The sequence below is a fragment of the Coturnix japonica genome, chromosome 4 (genome assembly GCF_054131305.1).
Source record: "Coturnix japonica strain WE chromosome 4, WE-NBRP24, whole genome shotgun sequence".
NCBI lineage: Eukaryota > Metazoa > Chordata > Aves > Galliformes > Phasianidae > Coturnix > Coturnix japonica.
The window spans coordinates 55297814-55324326 of record NC_140666.1 but is presented as its reverse complement, the minus strand read 5'-3'; the positions used below and the strand labels follow the sequence as shown (position 1 = coordinate 55324326).

Genomic DNA, 26513 nt, shown 5'->3' with positions numbered 1-26513 from the left:
GAGAGACTACAAAAGAAGATCCTTGGGCCTTAACAAAGATTAATTTTATGAAGAAGCAAGCTCCAGAAACCATTCAAAAGAGCCAAATATTTTCAGGAAATACCTAATATCTTTGGATACAGTCATTGCTCTTCCCTCATACCAGAGGGAGACAAGTACTGCAGTGTAGACTACCTCCCAGACTCCACCCACTCCAGAGAACAGAGCTGGTAACAGCATACCCACCACTTATCTTATTTACCATTTGGAACAAACATATTTCATTTTGTTATTCCCTAATCTGCTGTGACATGGTGGTTCTTATTCCCCATAACTGAAAAGAGATAAAGACATATGACATTAAAAAAAAGTAATAAAAGAGATCTCTAAACATGAGCTTATTTTATCTTATTATTCCATCGGTCAGCTTGTTTTAGCACATTTTCACCTTTTTTTATCAAAGTTCAGAACATATCAGAGAGTGCAAGGATGTTTTGCATCCATCAAGTTCACAGAGGAAAAAAATAAAAAATAAATATATATATATATTTTATGTAGCAAAGATATTCTGGAGAGGAACTAGATCATACTACTCACTAGCACCCTGCCTGCAAGACATCAGAAACAAGCACGCAAAATTTTGACTGTAAAAAATTTCTTGCGACCCTGGATCTGAAGTACATTCTCCTCCATGGTCGTTTGCTACCACCTTCCATAGAGATGATTAATGTATGCTAACAGTTTAAAAGTAAAGTAGAAAAGTAGATGCAACAACCAGAAAAGTCAACGTAGTAGAAGGATGATAAAGGGGAATTGTAGAAAAGGGACTAGGGCAAATAGAATAGCGTAACAAAAGAGAAGTACTCACCCATTTCCAAAGATCTAGCCTTGCAGGAAAACTCCAAACTCCACGAGAGAGAAATCTCCAACCAAAATCCCTTCCTCAGTGGTAGTGAGCCCTCAAATGAGGTTTAAGAGAGGTGCAGCCAGGCTGCACAGGTGAATTGTCTTTACCTGTGCTCCCATGGCTGACAGGTTCTTTCCCCAGGTGCTTAATCAGTGGTTCAGGCCATGACTCAGCAGTTACTGAACAAAAGGATTTTTATTTTGTTTTCTTTAGTAAAAAGTAAGGGAATTATTAACTGCTGAGTATAGGAGCCAAAAAAACACCCTGTGATCACATTTGCGCAACCGAAAGATTCAGATTGAAGTCTTTATTCAGGAGAGATTGCTGGGCAATAGTTTATCTATATTGTTTTCTCTCTCCTTTTCTCTCTCTTTTCCTCTGTTTTTTTGTTTTCTATTCCCAACAAATCCCATAGCAGCTAGGGCTTTGTCCTTAGCCTCTGGGAATCTGAGAAGCTTTAGTAGAAAATTAAGTGATGAGTTGGGTTCAGGGCTCAACCTCCCATCTCTTGGCATCTGCTCTTCTATGAACTGCCCTCTGATCCTGTTCTTTCAGGGAGGTTTTCCAGACTGAATAAATAACACAGATATTGGCTGTGCAGCTGCAGATGGTGTCAGGTCATGATTTCTGTCCCTTGGGACTGTCATTATTTTGAGATGAATGCTGTGGTAGAATGAAATATTTTAGTTAACTTTCATACATCTTGAAACAAGTTTTTCAAGCTTCAACTTCAGCAGTGATGAAGACTTATGCCAACATGAAGCAGTGACTAGATTATCTTCCTACAGTTTTCATTTTCTCTTACATATCACTCTGTTAATAGTTGTATGTATTAGCACTATCAATGACTTTTGAAATCATTTTAATGATTATAATTGTAATGTTTTAAGTTCATTCAAATAATTTGAAATATCACAGGGCACATGTTTGATACTGAAATCACCTGTAACTTCTTTTTAAATGAAGAGCAGTTACAATGCTACTTACTTACTACAGACTGAAATTTAAGCTGTTTCCTGTCCTCACTGTAACTTTTTAAATATGGAACAAATGCACAGAAATAAGAAGAAGAAAAAAAAAAAATGTAATTATGTAGTCAATCTTCCCTGTACAAATGGCTTTTCAATCTGATTTTTCACCTAACTTTTACTCAGAAACTTCTGTTGTCCTTCAGGTGCTTATTTTTCATTATTATTTTCATAAGTCTCCTCTGATTACCAAATAAGCCAGCAGCAGTTACTCTGAGGGTGTTTCCCATCAAAAATTGCAATCCCTTACCCCCCTGCCTCATCATTTTGATAACAATGATCCATATAAAGGAGGAAAACCGTATCTGATCTGAATATTGCCTCCAGGAAAAAGAGTAAAATGTTGATTTCTTGCCAGATCTACTGTCTTGGAACAACTCTTGCTAGGAAAGCTCACACCACTATTATTGCCATAAAAAAATCACATTCTTCTCTTCTTCTTACTGATTTTAGACCTGCAGTCTTTCTTCATTAAAAATGTTTTTTTAAATCTCTGCAGGTTTAGCCACCTGCAGAAGCTGCTGGCTATTGAAGCTGGTAAAAAAATAATAACAAGTAGACTTTATTTCTGATGATTTAACTCCAAAAATCTTGCACATGTGCTTAATTTAAAGTATGTGTGTATTCTCACTGGAATCAATGGGAATACACAGAAGACTAAAGGTAAGCAGATGTGTGAGTCGTAGTATACAGGTCTGAAATTAAGAAAATCTTTAACAAGTGAGAGCTGCAACGGAAGAGGAAATCTAAGATGACAGAAGCAATAAACAGCAATAATATAGTGAAGTCAATCAAAGACACATGTGCATCATGACCAACATCACAAAGTATTTCAAATCAAAAAATAAATTAATTGTAAAAGTTAATTCCTGATCACACATCTGTATCCCCTCAAAGGGCGATATCTGAAGGCATTGGAGCTGACTATTGAGAATGGACCTGAGTGAGTGAAAAAGTGAGTTTCAAATAACATTTTCACTGTACAAGAGAAGAAAAAGGTTACAGATATGTATCTTCAGTGGTGAGATGATCTCGTATAATGGCTGCATGTGAACGAGCCTCAGATAAGTTAAGGAAGAGAAGGTAAAAATGATCTAAACCAGAGTTGATAAAAGTGTAGGTGGAGAAAAAATAAGGAAGTAAAGGAAGTAGGAAGTACTGGAAATGCCATTACAATATTCTCTTCATTTTGGGTGATGACACTGGCTTGAGGGTTTTGCATAAACACTCCTAGGTACCACATTCCACAGCCAGAGCCAGAGAAGTACCTCCTCAACTCAGAATTCCTTCCTTCAAGTGTCTGATCACTATATATTTACAAAGTTACCCCTTTGGCACTAGGGGTATATATAGCAAAGATTCACAAATTATGCAGGCATTCAGTAGGGAGTAAAAACATTAAAAATGCCAATATTCATTCTAACGATATGAATTCTATCTTTGACATTAAGCATCTGTTTAAAGTGGTTTATTGTCTTGGCAACTATGCTTTTAGAATGATACTGAGAATGACAGATGACCTCTAATGATGATGGGGTGACTGGCATGTGGGTGGCTTGTGGTTGTAATTGTGGGTGGTCTGGAAGGGGAAGGAGATAGGATCTTACTGAGATTTTTGAAGGGAAAACACTTGTAGTAAATTTCTCAGCTCAAATTTATGATGTACATTACCTGTATCTTGGAAGCTTTACACTGACAGAGTCAGGGAGATTTTTCATGTCTTACACTCAGTGGGAGCTCACAGCACAGTTTAGTACAGGGCTTGTCCTTAACATTCATTTTGGCACTCATTCTGGTGCAGAGACAGGGCTGAGTCATGGCTCTTGGAGTCATAGCCACATCAGAAAACCCCTAAAGTTTGAGGGCACTTGAACTGATAGTTTTGGCCCAAATCATCTCTGATCTTCTGTAAACAATTTGGCATTCTTCCAGTTTGTGCATAGTTGGTGAATGATGTGAAAAGAAAGAAAATAAGTATGCTAAAATAATCCTTTCACCCCCTGTTGCGTGTGTGAATGAAACAGAGTCCATCAGAAAGGAGAGTATCTGCCAGTATCAGCAGGGAGGTTATTATCTCTGCATATGTTGTTTGCTGAGGAAATCCCTGTTAAGAACCATAGTGGTGATATGCAGAATGATGGAAGGATGTATTCGTATTGTACAAATATGCTTCCATCCAACTTCTTAATTTCTTGGGGCTCTTAAACCATTCTATGAGAGCAGTATGCCAACCCTAAGGAAATTAATTTGCACTTTGTCCAGCTTTACCAGAACGGGACAGAGTTCTTCAGACAACAACATTGCCAAACAGTGACGTTCTTGATGTGTTCATGAAAAAGACCTATGTGACACAGTTGGTGCTGATGCCAAAGGACTGGCCTGGATGAGTTGGGGTTGTCCATTTAGCCTGCTTCTTTCATGTCCTGTCTCTTTTCCCTTTCCACAAATGTACTAGTCTCTGTTTGTAAAAAGAACAGTAAAAACAAAGGGGAGTTGTGATCAGTGTGTTTTCTTAGCTGCCATATTTTTTAAATTTAACAGAGGTTAGCAAATTGCCAACAGGTGAGAAAGAGGGAGGGTGAGAGAAGACACATGTTGGTGTGCATGCCTGTTTATTCCCATCTGTTCTCAAACTGCTTTCAATTTCATGTGAGCACAAACCACAAGCAAATGCTGAAGGCAAGAGGAGGAACAGCACAAAATTAATGCACATGAAATCAAGATCAGCCCTTAATAAGGGACAGAGGAGAAAGATTCACATACTCACAAGAAACAGCTTGACAAAGAAAAAAAAAAGTCAATAACTACAGTAATTTTATAAAAGGAAGAGTAGGATCCCAAAATAAAAACTTCACCATTGGTGGTCACTGGTGTTGTGTTTAAGCTGTCATCTGTTGAATCTGGCAGTCTGCATGTCATTCAGTAGATAAATGCCTTTACCAGAGCCCTTTGGACAAGGAGAATATACAGCGCACACGTTTAGACCAGACTGCAAGGGCTGGGGAAGCTCTGTTGGTGGTCACAGACACCAAAGAATCAGGTATAGGAAATTCTGAGTAAGGGAGACGTACTTCGAGAGGAAAAAATAATGAGAAGCAAATCTTTTTTCCTTCTTCTTACCCAACATTTTGGTAATCCAAGCTGACTGAACTTTAATGTAGCCACTCATAAATTTAAGAATACACAAAGATTATGTTTGTGTGGCTAAACTGGAAGTGGTCTTTCCTTTCAGATAGCCACAGAGCCATACAATTTGCTTTGGGAAAGTAAGACATAAATTTTGTCTGTTCTCATCCCAGTTGCTATAAGGAACCACATATGAATAGTGGCACTGCCTACTCTGTAAACTATTAAACACACCACAGCTCATGCTAAAGCAAAGTGTTAACTGTGTGCCATGTGCTGAGTCTCAGCAAAGCAAAGAATAGTGGGATTTTTTATAAATTATTACATGGGCTTAGAAATCTTGAGCCTGTGCAAACATTAAAAAAATACTCAAAATATTTGAACTGGAAAACTCACTAATTTGCTGTAATGCCTGTGGATTTCTTAAAAAAATACAGGATCTTCATTTCCAGTCATCCTCTCAAATGTGAAGTGGTTTAATGAAACAGAATTCTAAACAATTTTATTGCAGCATGTTTTCATAGGCTATTTACAGTCATTTCAGTTTATTAATTTATGTACAGTTTGTCTCAGTTCTCAAACAAAAAAAAAAAAAACAACACAAAAACCTTTCCTGAGAGTAGCTTCAACCAAATTTTGCCTTTTGCGCCATTGTTCTTCAATGCATTCCATGGAAACAGGCACATTGCTGGAATCTCCCCCATTCACATCAGTGCTGGCACAAGGTTTTAAGAGACAGCAATTATGCTGATCAGCCTGAGGCATTTAAAGCCTATTTCTGGGGGCACTGCAGCCCATTACACTCCATCAAGAATGCTGAGATTTGGAAAAAACCCAGCACGTGCTGTAGTTTTTGAAGATGCTTCTGTGTGGCACAAAGCAGCTGGAAAACTCTCATTTGCATTTGTTGCTCCTGCCATGCCACTGCTCTTTGAGTATATTATCCAGATTTATTACTTAATTCTCACTTTTTTCCTTCCCTCTCAAGAGGCTATAACTAGGCTTAATGTTTTCTATGCTATCTGGTATAAAAGGACAAGAAAATTAGAGTTTTTATAGTGAAAGGCAGAGAATCCTTCGCAGACTATTTGTATTATCCAAGATATTTTCCATCAAATAATACAGAAGCAAGGTTTTTATAATACTACTTCTACAGAAATTTCCAGTTCCTTTTGTTTATTTCTAATCTACATCAACCAGGCCTCCTGCACTTTTGGGTGAGCACTTGCTTTATAGTCCAACACATGAATTATCTTCACATGCCAAAGAAAGCTTAAAAATTGCCCAGTCTATTTCAAAATCTAGAAAAAGCCCAAGTTGTGTCTGGCAGCAGCAGTATGCATTAAACATCCTCAAAGGAAGCTTTGTTATTAAGGAGAAGCAACCCATTTGGACCAAGTAGGACCAATATAAATCTTCATTCAGGACTCCACATACCAAAATCTATTCTGAAAGTAAATAAGTTTTTTATTCTTTCTCTTTTCCCCCATAATACTTATATCTCCTAGTCTCCCCACTTCTAGACTGTAATCTCCAATGAAATAAAAGACCTCTCTTTTAGGGCTTTATAAGGCTCTCCATCAGAGGTCTCTAATTCAATAAAAGACCTCTATACTCTTTTGCAGTCTAAGTATCAAATAAAGCGGAATCAAATGGAAACTCATTTTTATTATACAGAACAATGTTGCAATTTGACTTACTTTGGACTGACTTTCCAAAGTGTGCTGAAGAGAACAGCTTCTGCAACCCTCCAGGCAGAGATTGAAGAAGAATTTCTGTTCTTGCTACACTTATTTATAGGAATTCAAGCTATTAGCATTCCTCAAATTGCAACAAGCAGACACGGCTCAGTCTCCTCACTTTTGTCCAACAGCACACTCAGAACTACAAACCACAATGTATCAAACCAGACCTGACTGAAACTTCTTTGAGACATAAGAGGTCATTTAATCACTATCTCATCATTTTTCCACTTCTGCTCTGTAATAGAAAAATGAAGTGGAACTTCCATTGCTGTACTGGCTGTTTCGATGTTGTGTTGGAAAACTTAGTCCTACTGCGTCTGTGATGCAGTGTGAAGTAAAATGGACTATACATTGTTGAAAACTGTTTTATTTTGAAAAAACAAAAACAAAAGCACAAAACAATTGTCCATTAGTAACTATTCCTTCCACAGAGCAGTAATGCCATGTTTTCAAAGAAAGCTCCCAGAAGAGAAAACATAAACAATCCAGATGAATGTGCCAGAGAGCTGCCAACTTTTCTGATTCAACCCAGAGACCCTCAGTATTCTGTTGATGGTGCTAAGGTCTGGCTTGTGGAATCATGTGGTGACATGGATACTCAGCTTTCATTAATAAATAATTCACTTCTCATCCTTCAGACTGCAGAGGAAAAAACAAAAACAAGGACTAGAAGAGCACAGAAAAGGAGAAAACAAAATCCCCCCAAGTTCTTTACAGCTGCACTATTTTTGAACAATGCAACTTATTAAGGAGTTTCTGACTCATGATCTTGAACTACTTAGCAGCAGAAATTCACATGCTACATACATTTATCCAGATAGAACAGGCACCCTACGTGCACTCAGGCAGGCTTTGGGAGAGTTAGACACCCTCCTGCAGCCACAAGCTGGAGTTGGACTGCAGCTGGCTGGTTCCATCACACTGATGATGCCATATGGGTGACTAACCCATGCCTGCATCAATGATGCATCGAGAGAAGGATGTTCTGCTTAGGGAGACAGCATGTACATATTACTTGTTATTGCATGGGCAGGATCTGAATATCAGTAGTGCCAATAATAGCAATAACAATAATAACAATAACTTCAGTAATAACAATAATAATAACAGTAAATTAATTAAAGCCTTTTGTCTGTTCTATCTGCTGTGTTAATATGGTCAAGATAATCATAGAATCATAGAATCATTTGAGTTGGAGGACTCCCTTAAGGATCATCTGTTGGACCCAACATCCATGTAAAGAACAGGGATACCTATAGTTCCATCAGGTTGCTCAGAACTGTGTCCAGACTGAGCCTGAGTGTTTCCAGGGAGGGGATACTCACCACATCTATGAGGAAGCCCTTACATTATGTCAGTGCATCCAAACTACACAAATTCTTCTACCCAAAGGATCAAACCTGAACCAATAAAAAAGGTGGTCTCCTATTTTGTTGGCTGCTGAAAGAGGAAGGACAAGCTAGAGATATGCAAATTTAGAAATAGTTTCCCACCTGCCCATGAATCTGGAATATATGGAATTTAAGCACTGTGTTTGCAATATCTGGAACGTGGCTAAAATCATATGCAAATTAAAAAATAAAGATCTTGATGAGGAATTTGACTGAATGTACTTTAAGTATGCTAAAGCCAGCTGGGAATTTCTTTAAGCCCCAAAATGAAGTGAGGTTTCCGATGTAGACAACCCACAGTGGAGCAACAATACTGCATGAATTTTATGAGTTTCAATAACTGCTGTAATCAGAAAATTAGAAGTAACTGAAAAAAATCCCTTCAGCCCAATTTGCTACTCTATTAAACCAGTATAGCATCAGAGTAATATAATCATTTTCAATGGAGTTACGTTAGCATAAAATTGATGTCAGTGGCGGGTGAATCAAACCCCAAGATAGATATGAATTATGTACTTTCTATCTGATATTTTAATGTTGAAGTGAAAAAACATGGTGGAGTTGGGAATGAATCCCAAATGCAGTCATCCTGAATGGCTCGATAGAGAAGGATATGTTTCTAGTGCTAGTTTAATCACCCAATATGCAGAATATGTCATAAATGAGCACACCACCAAAACAACCTTGATGACACAGTGGTGTTTCTTTTTAAAGCAGCCTTCATTTACACACTGTCACTAATAAAACTTTGCGGGGCATTACAATGGTCAAACCCAAATATTTGGGTAAGATTTACAGATTATTATTTCATTTTGCTGAACACAAAATTAAAATATTTACCCTCTGGTATGAGGAACAATTTTGTAACTGTAATGTAAGCAAAGAACTTAGCTGTACTTTTTCTGTGTTATGTATCTACAAGAAAATACATAATTGCATTTAAAAAAAGAATGCTATGCTAATTAAAAACAACAAAAAAAAATAGACTTTTCAGTGAAGTAAGATTTTAACTAGAAAGAGCCAATTTATTTTTGTATCATGTGAAAAGTCCCAGTATTCTAATGTTTACTAGATATTTGCAAAATTACATGAAATTGCTTAAAAAATGGAAATCTGCAAAATAAGCAGAAACAAAGCATCTGTAAGTAATAAAACATCTGAACATAAAAATATCAACCAGGAGACAAATGTTGCCAAACATATACATAATTACTGTACTTCATTAAACCCAAGTCTGATGAATGTCAGTTAAACTTGCAAAAACATTTGAGATTCAATCTGCATTTGCACCACATCAGGATAATTCTATTAACTATAAGGTTATTCTGTAATTATGTAAGGTCAGTGGAGACCTGTTGGTATATGAGAAAGGGGGAACCAGGCACTTCACTTTTAGTCTGCCAGGAGAGACATAGCCACTTATGATTTCTGTGTCTTAAGTGGAATGAATGCAACAACTCCAAACTGCAATTTTTACTGCCAGGAATTGTACAACTCAAGCATGCAAAATGAAGCAATATGGTATTTTAGTGCCAAAGTAAGTCCCCTTAAAATTTCTGAAAAACTGCAGTTTGCCAACTCAATGTCTGTTGAATGCAACTAGGCAGTAATGAGAGATAAACATAGGAAGGTAAATGGCCAGCTTCCTGTACAAATACTTGACTTCATCTTAAATATTCAAAGCAAATCCCCTTACAGCCCTAATTCGAAACTGCATCCATTATTCTTTTGTTCCATACTTACATGGGGCTTTAGCATTGGTGCAGCAGATGGCATCACAGAAATCAGGACCCATCCTTAGTATCACCACGTGTTTAGGAAGCTCCACATGGTAGAACTGATGTTTTTTTCTGCTCCATAACACTGTAAGAACAATCCAGACTCTTCTATTTAATTTAGAGTTGGGTACATACTTAAATACACATTCATCTACCAGTACACTTGTGTCTTACAGGATGTTTCACTTATAGTATCCCAAATGCCACCTGAAGTCACAGACACTTTGCATATGATCCATAAATGATGTTCTGTTTCATATCAAATCTACTAAACCATAGAGACAGTATTGAAGATAAACACTGGTGCTTTGTCCTCAACTCAAAGTCTCACATATTAAATAACTTCATTTTCTGGTCTCTGATCCTAGTATTGTGGAAGTGATGTCTCATTTTAATTGTCTCTGAGTGTATCATTTTTAAAATATCCATGTAGGTTTCCTTGATTTTGCCATTTAGTCCACAGTTTAATTCATTACTTCTCCAGATACACAACTTGGGTGCATAGTCATAAAGAGAGTTACTTTTTACCTTTTTACAGCATCCTCTACAACCTTTGTTCAGACGATGTTTTTAAAGTCACCTGCCAAATTCCACAATTTACATTTCTGTTCTCTGCTTTCTTTGAAAAATGTATGATGAAACAACACATCATACCTCTGTACAAACAGAAAGATGCTGCCAAGTTTTTCTATATCCAATTCAACATAGATATTACTTGAACACAGAAAGCTGTTGGCTGGTGAGATTAAAATGCTCTTTGACTTATTTTCATGCTTTAGTATCCAGAAGGGAAATAAATGTTCTTTTCACAGCCTTTTGAAGCACTAAATGCATGTCTTGATTGATGTATATTTGTTCAGTGGTTCATGGACTGGACTGCAGAGAAGGCCATGTGATCATGTGGATTCACAGATCTATATTAGAGAAAAAAAAACAAAAAAAACAACTTTTCATGATATCAATCCACAGGTCTTTAGAAGAAGGTTTTTCAGTTTGTCTAGAAAATTCATGTTCAGACCTCTGGAAATCATTTCCCATGATTTAGATATGTTTACAGTAAATAAATCATGTGGTGGATTAACAGAAAACCCATGTCATGTTTTAGCTTGTGTCTTTAAGCTTGAGAGTTTATAAAAAGATTCAGCTACATTATTTATTTATTCATATATTTATTTATTCATTCATTCATTCATTCATTCATTCATTCATTCATTCATTCATTCATTCATTCATTCATTCCTACCAAAGAATAACAGAGGAACTAAATCTCCAGTAAAGATATGAGGTTTAACTTCATGTGAGGAGCTGTCTCCAATAGACTCTAGCTCAAAATCATCAACACACAGTTCAGTTATATTAGAGATACAAGACCTAATCTTAACTCTAAATCAGAAAGCAATTTTTCTTATTCTCCAATTTTCAGTTATGCTTGTATTCCATTTCCAGTGCTATTAAGAGTATTACTTCAATAATATGTTGACGGAAATTCTTTTCTCTCAGCACAATAGGATGACTATATAAGGTGCTGAATGAAATATTTTTCTCAGTATTGGCATCCCTTCCTCCCCAGAGTATTTTTTTGCATTGTCCAACAATAATATGAAGAACTCTTAAGAAGGCTACATTGATGAATTCTGTTTCTAGAGTTTATTGAGCCTTGTTTAGCCAACATGGCAATAAGTATTTATGAAAACAATATTGCTATATTATTTCAAATTGTGATAACCCCCCAGTGACCAATTTCTTCCCATTTCATTACTTTTGGAATCTAGACAAACTGGCAGCTTCTCCTAATGCTGAGTTTTTAAATCATGAAAATGAAAAAAGTTCATCATAGATTCATCAGTAGGTCAGTGAGAAAATATACTGAAAATAGATAGTATAAATTATGAGCTAACTCAAAAACAAAACAACAAAAAACCCAAAACAACAACAGCAACAACAAAGACACCATAAGAATTAGAGTTGCATTAACTTAATCTGGATCTACTATGACTTTCGCTATTCAGCCACTGAAAAAAATTTCCAGTATCAAATTACTGACATTATCAATGTTAGTTAGACAGGAAGGTTTAACAGTGAATGTGTGGATTCCATCCCATACAGTAAAAATGAAGCTTCATTTTTGACAATCCAAAATAAATCTAACACACATTTGAAAAGCTAAAAAGCAGTAAATGTAATTTTCTTTCTATCACTATAAACATATATTGAAACTAAGTTCGGTCTATAGTGTTTTTATTAAATTGTAAATTGTTTCACAGATAGTAAATTCAGGTTTTCTTCTTTTTGATGCTGCTAGGTTATCACTAACTTAAGGTTAGCATCTGCTCTAACAAAGTTATATGAAATTTCATTTGACACAGAATCCACAATTTGTTGTCTGCTAAGGGGCTCCTTCAGTACTGAGGGCTTACTTACCTTATTTTACTTCTTGCAGTATTTGAGTTTTAAGCACGACATGGACATCAGTGAAATAGTTCTTCAATTTGTCATAAGGCACCAGCAGATCTCTGAGAACCTTAAGCACACTTCTTCAACAACTTTTTCTTCTGTTTTAAATCTTGGGAAAATTGAAAGTGTATGCTTATGAAGAACTCATATTCTGTACATTTATTCTTATAGCTAATTTTTTATTCTATGAAAAAGCCAGCTGAACACTACAATGTGGTTTGGCGATTTTGTAGCCTTCTAATAGAAATCTGAACTCTGAGTAGAGACATTGGGTACTTAGCAAGGATATATATATATATATATATACATGCATGTACTCTTGAAATGAAATATATACATATCTCCTACAGTCAGACAGGCTTTGATAATAATGTTTTGCAAAGTGAACTGTGAGACACTTTTACAGTCTTCAAATAATCACAATCTCTTTGTTGTCCTCTTGTGTCCACTGCTCTAATAAGAGGATTGAGCGACTTCATATTTCAGTAGATAGCAAGAGTACCCAGTAGCATACGAGGCTTTTCTAAGCTTTTTGTTCAATCTGGATTTTCTAGTGAAAACACTAGATATTATGCAAACTGTTTTATAATCACAGAATCACAGAATCACAGAATTACCCGGGTTGGAAGGGACCTCAAGGATCATGTAGTTCCAACCCCCCTGCCTAGCAGGGCCACCAAACATACACATTTTCTAGATCAGGTTGCCCAGGGCCCCGTCCAACCTGGTCTTGAACACCTCCAAGGACGGGGCATCCACAATCTCCCTGGGCAGCCTGTTCCAGGACCTAACCACCCTTCTAGTAGAGAACTTTCCCCTAACATCCAACCTAAATCTTCCCTCCTTCAACTTAAAACCATTTCCCCTAGTCCTGCTATTATCAGTCCTTTTGAAGAGTTTACTCCCCTCCTGGGAGTAAGTTCCCTTCAGGTACTGAAAGGCTGCAATGAGGTCACCCTGCAACCTTCTCTTCTCCAGGCTGAACAAACCCAACTCCCTCAGCCAGAACAATTCTGGAATAGGAGCCTGGAATCTGAAGAGAACATGCTCATAAATCATTTGGAAGCAGTTTTAGTGATCTGTAGCTATTTGCATTAAGACATCATAACCACTAGCTAAGGGCATATAAACATCAATGAATTAAAAAAAAAATACACACAAGAAAAAGCCAACATAGGCATTTGGGCTAAACCCACCTGTTCAGGAAGGAATGTAACTTTCTCTCACTCACAAATCCAGATGATAAAGTGGTATCCTCAGCACTGTATTTCCAGCACAACCAGATTCATGCACTGGCCCCTGGAAGGCCCTAAGCCCTTTCAAAAGGTACAGATCGGAGATGGGATTTTTGCCAGGATACTGCAGTTCATGCTATATTAACTTAGAGTAAGATAAAATTCTGAGAACAGTGAAAGATTGATGCTTGTCATGTACCATGTTACAGCTAAAGTAACCATGTGTTAGGGCAGGAAGGTCCGACAGCACCAAACCAAAGGCTAAGTTAACATCACTCTAAAATTTACCTGACCATGATCCTCTACCAGAGCTGGAAGAGAAAAGCAGATAAGTAGCAAGGTGGATTTTGTAATACATTGTCATAAGATGGGAATTTAAGAAAGAGCAAATTTCAATTTCTTGAAAGATTCTGTTGCTAATAAAGAGCAAAATAGTTTCATCCAGGTGATATTACTGGACTGCAATTCCCTAGCAAAAAGTAGTTCTTTCCAATGTGCAATATAAATCAGCTGTAGGAAAGAAAGAACTCTCCTACCACCTCCTTAGTGCTTCCAAAAGTCATAACAGATAAACACTTACCCAGCATACTAGATAGAGGGTTTGACACTTGGCTGCATAACTTTGTTAATCATACCTTGAATGCACAACACCTAATTCTTAATTGTCATTTGCAGGAGTGAAAAGAGTGCATAAAATTTTGGAACTATGATACACAACACAGTGTCAAAAAATGTGACTTCTGAATCCCCGACTTACTATTATTGTGTCCAAATCAGTGAACAGTTAAGAAAATCTAAAAATGTATTTTGACTTTACTAATGAGGGCACAATAACAGCAAGCTGTAAAACATCTTTGCTTTTCCCCACTGTAGGAGCTCTAATCTTGTTCTGACATCCAGAGCAGCGCAGAATATGCTGGCACAAACCTCTACCACTCCTGAGATGCTGCTTGTATCTCTGAATCTGGTTATCCATGTAACTCATTTCCTATTTATTTATTTATTTTTCATGTTTAGAAGGGAAAACATACAACTTTGATCAGGGATTAGATATTTGTTGCAGTAGGGGGCAGTAGCATTCATTAACAAGTCAGGCAGAGCAGTATACAGTATGTGTAAATACCAGTGCTGTTCTCAGGTGATTTAGGTCAATGGAGAGAAGTAAAAACATTTATTCCCTGAAAATTAATTATGTTTTTAATACCTTGTTCAGAGTGCAAAACGAACTTTCATTCCACTGCTTACAGATAGAAATAGGTAATGAGACCGTGTAATTCCAATATTAAAATCAACCCATGCATGTTAAAATCAGCAACACCTTCGGAAATCACTTTATGAGAGAAAAGAGTGCAAACATTTTTCTTCCTGCATTGATATGTGTAACTTAAAAATCAGCAGTATTAAACTTAGGGCCATCCCCACCCCATTAAAATAAAAGTCCCCTCCACCCCAGTGGAAACTGGCAATCCTCAATGAGTAGCAACAGCTTACAGAAATATATCTCTATTTGTAATCATTTCAGTGTATGGATGATGACATTTGGAAACATCTGGATCTGATGATGTCCACAGGAGATTCCAAAATGGTAGTGTCTAAATGTGATGATACAATAAATACAAGATGTTTTATTTTAGATTGAAATAGAAAAATAGAGACAAGGGCAGACTTCTTAGATAAGGTATGCAAGAATGGGACTTCAGGTGGCAGGGCATACTCCTCTTAGCTCTAGAAAATACCTCCAGTAACAGCCACCTTTTGTGATCTCAGGGCAGCCCTGCAGCTGTTCTCCAGCCAAAATTCTTAGCAGGCTTGTGCTCACCAAACTATGTGGCCATAATTCAAACCATTCACTGCTCAACATAATTAAGAACCAATCTCTGAGACCAGAACAATAGTCTGCTCAAGTACAAGCACATGGGAGCAAAATGAGACTTTATGTCTTGGCTCATGTTTGCTTTCATCATTTTTTTCTCTTCCAAGCAAAATCCTTCCCTTCTCTCCTACAGCACATCCATGGGCTGTTTTCAGGTTACCACAGCTCATTTCTGACTTTCTTCACCACAGAAACAGAGCCACAAAATTACCCTGAATGTACTGTCATGCACGAGTTCTGCAGTAATATATTTAGGATCGCTATCATAGAGACTGCTCACTCAGAGATTCAATAGCTAGACATTCAGAACCGATGGGGCACTGTTTTTTCTGGTCCACTCCAGCTACTTTTGGTGTGGAACAAGATTGGAAATAGCAGCATTTACACAAATGTTGCTGTTTCTTAAACCCCCGATGACTCTAGAACTACTTAAAGCCTCAGCCTGACCAAGGGCAGCTTCAGGGATATTTCTGACAGCCAAGGATAGCTAGTAAGGAGCAATCCATGGTGACTTCTTGTTTCCCACTACATTCCCTGCTCCACCATGCAGAGAGAGAGACATAAAGACAGTTTTATGACCCAGTTTTCCTCTCTCGGGCAAATTTCCTTGTAGACTGGGCAGGCACTGTTCAGCTTTGAAGTTTCCAGCAACCTGAGGAAGGTTTGCTCTCCAACAGAAGCAAGTCTTCTCTGTACAGAAGTGTGTGACATTCCTCACCACATCCCCACCAAGCTTTTTGTCATGGGTTACCTTCAGTTACTGCTTATGATTTACACCTTCAGCATGAGCCACAGGGTTAAATGAAGATATACAACGAAGCAGAAAATTGTTAACTCAGAGCAAAAACATAAAACTGTGGGCCATGAGCAGAAAGATGATCTATCCTGTAACAGGATACAGGCAGAAAGTAGCTTCTCTTCCTACAAGTGCTGGACTTTCTAAAGAGGACTTTCCTCACTTCAAGCTACTGACAGAGATATAAACCCAGGAAATATTTTTGGTTTTACAAAACAAGGCAGTGCTAAGGAGGCCAGGGAAGGAACATAAAATATATTTTGAAGATCTGAAATTAAAACCATCTGGGGACTCAGGGAAAAAAAAACAAACAAAAAAAACCAAAAAACAAAAAAAAACCCAACAGAAAAAAAAACAACAACACAACACAGACAGGAGTTAACAAAGAGGAAATCTCAGGAAGGTTCATGTCATACATTTTTGCTATTTAGTCCTCACAGATGAAAGTTTCCTTCCCTGTGGAAAGGTTCCCCATATTCTCCATAGGCCTGGAACGTGAAGAAATTAGAGGGATCAGCTGAAGATTGCAACAAGTGAAGGGCCTTCACTATTAACAGTGGCCTCAGTTTCATAGGAAATGCAAAGTTTAGGTAGAGGTTAATTAATAGAAACAATGAGACAGTCTATTCAAGGGTGATCACTCAGCCCAGGGATGACTAAAACGCCTGAAGTTCTATGGCTGAGGGAGAGCAAGATGTGAATTTTGCTCAGGTGCTGGCTACTTAGTTTGGACTGTGGTACATTAAAAAAACCTTCCAAATTGAGCACAGAAAGGCTGTTAATGCCAAGTGTATTTTGTGCTCGTGATGTGGAGAACTACTAGCTTTTCAGCACGTTCCAGCTGGGCATGATTTGGGAGCTTGTTTGAGAAACCTAAAGAAATTTTTCTTATGGTTAAAATCAGTTACTCACACCACAGAGCACTGATCATGTTAGCTTTCTCTCTAACTAAACCTAATCAAATTAGCATCATTGAAATGCAAAAATATAATAGGGAGATTAAGTTTCAGCAGAGCCTTTCTATCCCTTAATTAACCTTTGCTATCATCAAATTGGAAGCTTCTGAGATCATCTTTGTAAGACAAATCAACTGAAGTAAAGCAGCACCCATGTCTCATTACATAGCTATTCAAAAATAAGCTACGTACACAGTTTGTCATATTTCCATATATAGTACAGAAGGAATTAGAGCTATCAGCTTTCCAGTCCATGGATCATTTCTACTTGGGAAGCAAAGATTTTCTGCCAGGAGTGTTTTTAGGAGTTTAGGCACTATTGTCATTTCACTGGAATTATTCCTAGATTTCCTGGCTGCTCTGTGGTGTATAATGGGATGTGCACGCTGCTCACTTTTGCATGTAGCCTGATTTTCCTGCATACAGTTTGGCATATGAAAGAAAGGAAAATGTTGCCATTGTTAGTTTTGCAATTGGCAGCAGAACTACTACTTCTTAAATTCAACATGGATATGCTGAGGATATCCATGCTACTCATGTGACATGGCAAAGAAGAATATTACAAAGTTCAAAGCCATCAGGCCAGTTTCTTATTTGTTTCAGACCCTGAAATCAACGGGTGCAAATTACCTAAATGCGTCTATGCATTTGAGCCAGTGGAAATACAGCCAGACACTCTTTTGGTGTTGGAGAACAGCTCTATGTGCTCACGGGTCCCCTTCTGCCTTCCATGTATCTTCCTAACAGAGATCTATCATAGTGTCCCTCCTTTCATTTAGGATCTTAAACATCATGTGTTTGCCCCCAAATTCCTCATTATTATATATGTCCTTGCACAGATGTTCAGAGAGACAAAGCTAGTGTATGACATCAGAGTTTATCCTACAGCAATTAATCTATCTGCATTAACTGTATGATAAACTACAGAAGAAAGAGGGGCCTTCTTTCCAGTTCTCTTATCTACTGACCGTCGTAAATATTACTGGCAAGCTGGTGACCCATTTCCTCCAGTTTCCCATGATAACTTTGTTGCGTTTGTTTAAAAAAACTTGTGTCCCAGCCCCCTGGTGCACTAACCTATTTGTTGTAGAATCGCTGCAGCTGTTGGTAAACTGTATCTTTTATAAGAAGACATCTATAAAATGTTTAAGGTCAGATTTGTCTCCATGTCCCTGTCAGATTGAATAACAATGAGAATGACACAACAAATACGGTGAAAGTTCATTGTGGTGAATGAAGGACTTTTGTGTGGATGAGCAACAGTAGGGAAAAGAAGGAAAGAAATGACAACAGGAGTGTCACTGAAATGCACCTAGCTTTGTCCAGTTCAGGGTTATGCTTGTTTTAATAAACATACGAACAAATAGCCTCTCTTCCATTTTCAGGACTAACATAAAATACATGGTCACACCTCTTTTCTCTGAGATTGCTTGCTTTATGTTCTGGAAAAATCAAACTGCTTAAATTAGTATATACATAATACTGATGAAATGTTGCAGGTGAACCATGGCTTAAATATATTTCAAATGTGGACTATTAAAAATGTTTTCATCTATGGATCACAAAACTTCAAAGCCTTGAAGGTGTAAATGACATGTCTCATGCTCTTAAACAAACAAGTCCACTACTGCTTGAAGTACTTTCTGTGTTCGATATTCCCCTTTGCTCTAAATCCTGCAGTCTGGCTCACCTCAAACACTCTTGGATCCTTGCTAAAAGACTAAGAAACACTATAGCCTCTGGAAATTTACATTGTACTCCTTAGGCTATGAGCATCCACCACTATTCCTGCTTGTCCTAAGAAGCCTTTTAGATGTGAGAGAGCCACACACCAAACATCAGCGAGATGCTCTGACAAAATAACCATTTTTATACTTTGAAGTCATGCTCATATTTCTGTCATCTAAAACAAGACTCTGAAAGCGCTGTGAGGAATATGGGAAAATATCACCAGAAGAAAAAAAGGACTTGGAAAAAGCAAACATGAAATATGAATTAGCTGGCAGCGAAATAAATGTTATAAGTTTCTTTTACATTCATAGTCTTTTTTAGTTCCAGTTGTGTGCACTGAGTCACCAAAGTACACTGAGATTAAATCTGGGTACCCCATCAAACTTCTTATAAAATTTCTGGCTAATGTACAGTTTCTGATTGAACATCTTACAGATAATATGTGCTATCTTATTTTAATAAAGTTCAAGTTTTCTAAAATAGTTTTGAAAATAAATGCCTGTGTCTGTCTTGATATTCAGAAGGGAAACTGAGAAGAGGGTGGAGTGGAGAACTGAGTACAGAAAATACAAATTCACAAAGAAAACACCCTTCCCATCAAGGCAGCAAAATGAAAGTGGAGAGCCCATTTTCCATTATCTTAACTCAGGAATTAGAAAGTATACAGATAACTGTAATTTTTCCGCACACATTGAGCCCAGGGCTTTCTCAGGGTGATCCAAGTTGTAATCACAGCTTCAGCCTTTCAGGAAGGTCTGAGTCTGATTGGCTCCTTATCAGCTTCTTGCAGAGCCATCTCTTGATGGGTGGTGTCAGTGGGATGGCCATTACCCTCTACCACATGTGGCAGTGCAATGTCCTCTCCTCAGAGAAGGAGTGGAGTGGGGTTGCTGGTAGTGAGAAAAGGGATATTCTGTGCTCTCTAGTCCTGCTCACCACACCATTCCTAATACAAGCCAGGATGCCACTGGCCTTCTTGGCCACATGGACACACTACTGGCTCATATACAGCCAACTGTCCATCAGTACACTACTGTGTACTGCCAGTGTGCTGCCTGCCAATGTTTTAAGCCATGGATACTGGCTGAAACCTGAAGGCTCTGATTATTATTTCATTGGCTGTGTGTGTGCAGTACACCTGCAGCATAATGTAACTTTTTATTGCAGATGGAATGCATCCAAACGAATTCCCGCAAACAGAGTTGCATATAGAGAAAATAAGATCCTCTTGGGTTTTTGCCAATATAATTTGAAATCTCAATTTATAACAATTTTAAAACTCAGTACCAGCTGGCAGCTACTGTTTGTAAGAGGTTCATTTAGGTTATGGTAACAAATAAGTACATTTCTCTTAAGGCAATAACAAATAGTAGTTTTAAGCTGAAATCCAATAAGACAGAACAAAATACCTGTTACTACAGCATCCTGTAAGCAAAGCCAACTGCTCCTACATGCTTATTCCTATTCAGCCACCACAGAAAGCACTAGAGCTCATGATATTTGAGTATTTTTTGTTGTTGTACTTCTTTTCTTTATAAACTTCAAGATAAATGTCATTAATTATAAGTGAAATTGTCCTATAAACACAACAGAGTATACATTTGTGCTGTCCAAACCCTATGTTTAAAAAGAAACTTTAAACTCTTGTCCATCAATGCCAGTGGCAAAGATTAATATTCTATGCAGAAAGAAATTTGCATGAAGAAAATATTGTCCCAAGATTGCTAGATTTTCCTCTACTGCTCCAGAAGTAAAAAGAATGAAAGCATGAAATCAAGAATTAAGAGTAGGAGACATAGCACAAGGTGCTACATCAGCATTTTCAATGCCAGTTTCTTACCATTGGGCAGGCTGCATTCTTGTAATTCATGTATTCATAATGAATGTTCCCATCGCTATTCCACTGTAGTCTTTTCAACTTGGTCTCTTTTGCTACAGGTTAGTATATTTCACAATTAGCCGACTATCTGCAACACCTACATTCTGGACAAACAAAAACAAACAAACAAAAAAAACCCATAATTGCATTATATTTCAATGATTTTGAGATATAAATGCCAATGCTTTGTTTTTCAAAGTTTTCAGATTTCTCTGACTTAAAAAATAAAGCCATAGGTTTGTAAGTTCATAGGCAGAGTTAAAAAGTGATGGTTTGTACTCAGCTTCTTCTTCTGAGTTAGAAGAAATGAGGGAGGCTAAATGAAGTAAAATATTGGCACACAGATCACCTGCCCTTTGTTACAGGGGTTGGATATGAGCCTGATGAGAAAGCAAGGGAAATTCTTCCAGCATGTTAAGAACCCATGGCTGAAGGAGATGGCTGTCCACAAGAATGGAAGGGGACTGAATCCAAATGACATGAATTTCTTATGCTGAAAGCATGCAGATGAATAGAAATAAGCTACTGCAGCTGCATATATTTCTGATGTAGGCTAAGAAAAAGGAAAAGGAAACAAAGTGTAGCTGTTGCAGTGGCAGCTACTGGGTCAGTAAAGCAGGGAGTTACTTGTGCAGCTGTTCTCCAAGTAGTGACCATTCCAGAGCAAAGGGGCAAGATTGGAGCTTCTCATAAGGAGGACTGCAGCCCAGCACAAAACACCCACTGTTTACTGGCTAATGAAGCACAGTATTTCCCAGTTGGATTTCTTTTGAGGGAGAAATATACGTGTTACAGAGCTTTTTAAGAGGCTGAAGTTAAGTATTAGAAATGGATTTGGGAATTCAGCACAAAGAGGTTAATGGAAGTTACCATGTTTCAGAGAGTTGTGATGTTAAAAACATATCACCCTCTTAGGTATTTCATACTCTGCATTCATTGGCAATCTCTTGCTGGCTGTAAAGGTTTTATTTTGTGATCCCAGTTTAAATTATCTCCTATGATAGATTCTATGCACTACTCTAGTACCATAAATAATTACTTTCTTGGACCAAATACTTGATGTTTAGATAAATAAATGCCCTGGAACTTGGAAACAATACCCCTAAACAACTTTCAGCAGCAAGATAAATATATCATCAACTACATCAAATACTAGAGACCATTTCAGATTCTTTGCCTCACTCCATAATAGACCATAATAGACACATGGCATAGGCATCTGAATCTCTGTATCAAAAAATGAGTTTAAAAAGCTTATAACTACAAACACAACAGCTGAAACTTCAAGGGAGTTCATAGTTACCAAAGAAATTGTTTACTTCATCTCTTTATTGATGGAGACAATATTTTCCATATAAGACAGGGTCATGAACCACTGTAATACTAAATATAGTTGCTGATGCAATAGGAAATCTTGGAAGCCATTGGGAAACAGGTTGTAAGACAGACTTTCACAAATCTTCACAGAAGAGGAATGAGCGTTTATGTGAGTTCTTCTGAGATTCCACAACAACAAATCTTACAGATTTTGTTGTAGTAAATAGGCTACATCTGCCAGACATTCTGACCAGGAGAATAGATTGGGAAAATGCATTTTTAATTGTCATTTATGTATTATAATATATATATATATATTAACTTTACAAAGACCATGTGTTGAAATACAGATGATACATCATGATAAGATACTGAAAGCTATTGTTTGTTATCTCTCTGTTCTAAATCAAAGTTTCCAATGCTCCTCAAGCTGTTTCTATCTTTTCCTTGTTTGGTTTTGTTTTCTGAGTGCCTCATCTGCAACTTGCCATTTAACTTTCCTCAGGGAAATAAATCTTGCAGAGTAGAGTTTTCATGAAACTCCTGCAGCCATGAACTCAAAATGTTTAACCAAGCATCTACATGAAATTCTGAACTGAAAGCATGAAATGAAGCTAATGCTCTTGTAATGTTTCGTGAACTGGAAGAAGTACACAGTCATTGAAGAAATGCCTGGCACTGTGGATGTCAGTGAACCTGAAAGAATTAGCAGGACTCTGGTGGAGGACTGATATTGGGCAAGAGCAGCATGCCCAGGAGAAGAGAAACAGAGCAATAGAAGGGGAAGGAGCATAGCTGATGAAAGCAGTAATGAAGATCCTTGGCTTGTTTTCTGCTTCTCATTTTTTGCATTTACCCCAAGATAACTCAACCATGCACAATGCCTTTAAAAGAAAGTAACACTGGCCAATGTTTTCATGTCTGCTTCCAGTACTGGGGCTCTTCTCGAGAAGAGTCAGCACAGGCATTGTCATCAGTGGTATAACCTATTTTCTTCTGGGTAGCAATCTGAGTATCACACAACTCCTGAGTATGCTCTGTCAAATACAGGAATGGCATGACTTTCAGTGAGGGCCTTTGTCCCAGTTTTATAAAAGAAAAAGACTGTTTGACATCCCAGGGATGAGACTAACAAAACTGTTTTTCTTCTATTTCTGCACAAGTGCTTCAATTAGGAAACCTCAGAAGTTACTGTAATGATCTAAACATTTGAAAGATAGATGTACAGTTAAACCTGAATGTCCTTGATATGAGTGCTTTGATGTGAGGTTTAGCTCAGCTGTGAGATATAAGTGTAAAAACTGGGGTAGGATGGCTTATGTCTGTCAGGTCTCCGACCATAGCTGAAAAAGAATGATTTGAACAGTCTGTTGTTAAAATGTCTGAGGCAGATGTTACTTTTACCACCACAGTCAAAGCAAGGGTCCTCAGTGTTTGACTTTCAAAATCCCCTCTAAGTTCCTCACATAGACGTAAAACGGTTTGTTTATTAAATCTGCAATTTTACAAAACTTGTGAGGTCCGGAATGAAATGTCTGATTCTCTGCAGCCTCCAGTGGGACATACATTTCCTTTATCTCTTTAAGAATACACATCCTTCAGCCCAATGCCAAGTGCTATATCTGTAATCTAAGACAGTAAAGAACATTTTTTCTTCAGTTATATTTCCATCCATAGCCAACATAAGAATTTACCAGGAAGCCATTTTATTCCTGTGGAAAATATAGAATTGATAGCACAGTTTGGGTTCCTATTACATTTATCTCTGCGCAATTGAATGTATTCATACTTACTTGTCTCAAAAGATTTCAAAATTATTTTTGAATGACATATGCAAAATATTGAATTCACCAGTCACTAAAGATTGATTATCACTCAACAGTAGAAAGTTGTAAAACTAAACACTGACGAACAATTCATGTTCAGAAATAGAAGTAGAAGTTTCCCTGAAATCTATGTCCAAATTTTATTTTTTCAGCAATACAATCAGCCAGTGACATCTCTGTACACCAGAAATCGAAAATGGAATAATGGCAGAGTGGCAATACCAGGAAACAATGCAGTTAAATGCATCTGTTTTCTCTCTTTAAATTTCTTCATAGTGAGATAACAAAGACTAACTCATGTCAAAATATGATTGAAAGAATACAGCAAGACTTCAAGCAGTGAGAGGGGCTGCATCTCCAAAAGAGTGCAGTATGAACCTCTGAATGTGAAGAGCATTTTAAAGTCTTGAAGGAAACTCTGAACCCACTGAAGCTGAATAGAGCTTTAGATTCAGAAGTAAATGGCAAAATTTCAGTGAAGCATAAACTCATGCTAGTTATCTAAAAAAAAAAAAAAAAAAAAAAAAAAAGAGGTCTAGGAATGCCCAATTAATTGTATTTGCATCTGTTATACGAGGACTGTATAGAATTCAGTGAGCTTCATTTGTGACTTTATTAAAATTAAGGTACAAATGAATCTTTTTTATTTGCTCCATTGCATTTGCCTACTTTACCATGTTTATAGTTAAACAAAAGTTTAAAGACATGAAATGTAGCCCCCATGAGACCCAGGCTCTCAACCATTAGTTGTTTCTCTTGCTATTACCACCATCATGTTTAGAATCTCCACAACTGACTGAGATCTGGGCCTTAACTCAGTAAGACAGTCTGAAAATATTAACAGATGAGAAACATGTTAGTACAGAGTTAGCTAACAACCATTAATCCACAAACACTGATGTAATGTCTTGTGGTGACTGCTCAACCCTAACACTGAACTGACATACACTAAGTTATCTGTGAGTCAGATATACAGTAGTTTGTGTTGTGATACAAGGTGATCTTTAAACAACAGCACAGGGAAAAGAGGGTCACAAAGTTGGGATGAAGAGACACCTCTTCTAGTCAAGGCAGGTCTTGTGTTTCCCCTCAAAACAGGAAACAGGAAACAGAAAACACTGTTTTAAAAAGGTAGAACAAGGAAGAGGAAAAACTGGGAGAATTCTTTCCAGCTGAGTAACCTTCAGCATTTTCTATATGACTCTAAGACATTGAATACATGACTGGCATAGAATTCGTATGCAACTGCGAAGAAATAAATGCACATGTCAAATAATACTCCAACACATTTCCATATCAACAGACAGATTATTTAGATATGAAGAAGCGTATAGCAGATCCCTACCATCAAGAATTCTCCAGAAATAATCTTTCACCATCTAAGACTAGCAACATCACTTACACATACAAAAAAACAGGAATACCTATTACGCAGTGCACCATACATTCCAATATAGAAGGAAAACTTATTCGATTATTCTAGAAAGAAAAAGAAAAAGAAAAAAGAAAAAAACATTAATGTCAAATTTAAGTAAAAGAACTTAAATATGGTTCCAGTAGTATATCTAAAGCACATCAATACATATGAATGCAGCTAAGGTATTATTCCTCCTTCTCTGTATGGTTCTTAAGAATATCCGGTCACAAAATGTTGTACTTCTATTAGTCTATGTAACTTCACTCTTCATAAAATATACCCACTCAGGGTAGCATGAAAAGTTCAGCTAGGCCCTAATAATGCCCAACAGATAATGCTTAAGGACTATACAGACAGGTCAAGTGTGCAGTCACAGTTCCACAGAAAGCCAGTTTCACTTAATGTCCTCCAGTTCCCATATCTCCTCATATTCTTTGGAGAATGGTACAGATGCTGGAGGCAAAATATAATTCATAATGGCAACCTCCAAACATTTGTACAGAGAATGAGATAATGCCAGTAAAAAACACTCTCTGAGACAGCAAACTTCTGCTCCACAAGGTGATACGCTCAGGCATGATGCAGTCTGCATCCTCCAAAGCTGGCAGAATTTCAATTGCACTTTAGTGTAGAACATCACTCTAAGAGAAAACCCAAAGCCCTTCATGTATGTGTACTTCCAACTGAAATCTCCACAGATCTGGGTTTTGGAAAAGGAACTTTTTAATAAAGAACACGGCCTCACACTAGCTGTGATCTCTTTTGACAGATGGTAAACAAAACAAATTTTAAAAGAATCTTTTCATTAGGATTTGGCAACGGCAACTTTCTGTACAATTCCAAATGTATTTTCCTTTTCTAGATGCAAAAAAATTACTTCTACTACACACAGAAAACTGAGGAGTTAGGGAACCATCACGGAGGAACCTCCTGTTGACGGAATCACAGTATTTTATAGCTGAGCTTACATTTACAAGCAGGAGTATCGCAGGGGTCACAGCCCTGCTTCTTGTCTTGTGGCAACTGAACAAAGTTGAACACACACTGGGAGACATGGAGGTGGCCAGCTGGCATG

General features: G+C 37.4%; 2 long non-coding RNA genes across 7 annotated transcripts in view; both read right to left on the bottom strand.

The window, feature by feature from the left end:
* Positions 1-6851, bottom strand: part of LOC107313573 (uncharacterized) — an 85816-nt gene extending 78965 nt beyond the window's left edge. For 3 of the 4 annotated variants that reach the window (XR_001555066.3, XR_014945384.1, XR_001555067.3), the window contains exon 1: positions 848-6851. This is a non-coding gene — a long non-coding RNA (uncharacterized LOC107313573). The remainder of the gene's footprint in view (positions 1-847) is intronic. The other variant, XR_014945385.1, reaches the window with a different exon arrangement.
* Positions 6852-7136: 285 nt separating this feature from the next.
* Positions 7137-26513, bottom strand: part of LOC107313578 (uncharacterized) — a 156104-nt gene continuing 136727 nt past the window's right edge. For all 3 annotated transcript variants that reach the window (XR_014945381.1, XR_014945383.1, XR_014945382.1), the window contains 7 exons: positions 25446-25500; positions 20840-20982; positions 12376-12517; positions 10609-10868; positions 9920-10039; positions 8111-8185; positions 7137-7424 (listed from right to left, as the gene is read on the bottom strand). This is a non-coding gene — a long non-coding RNA (uncharacterized LOC107313578). The remainder of the gene's footprint in view (positions 7425-8110; positions 8186-9919; positions 10040-10608; positions 10869-12375; positions 12518-20839; positions 20983-25445; positions 25501-26513) is intronic.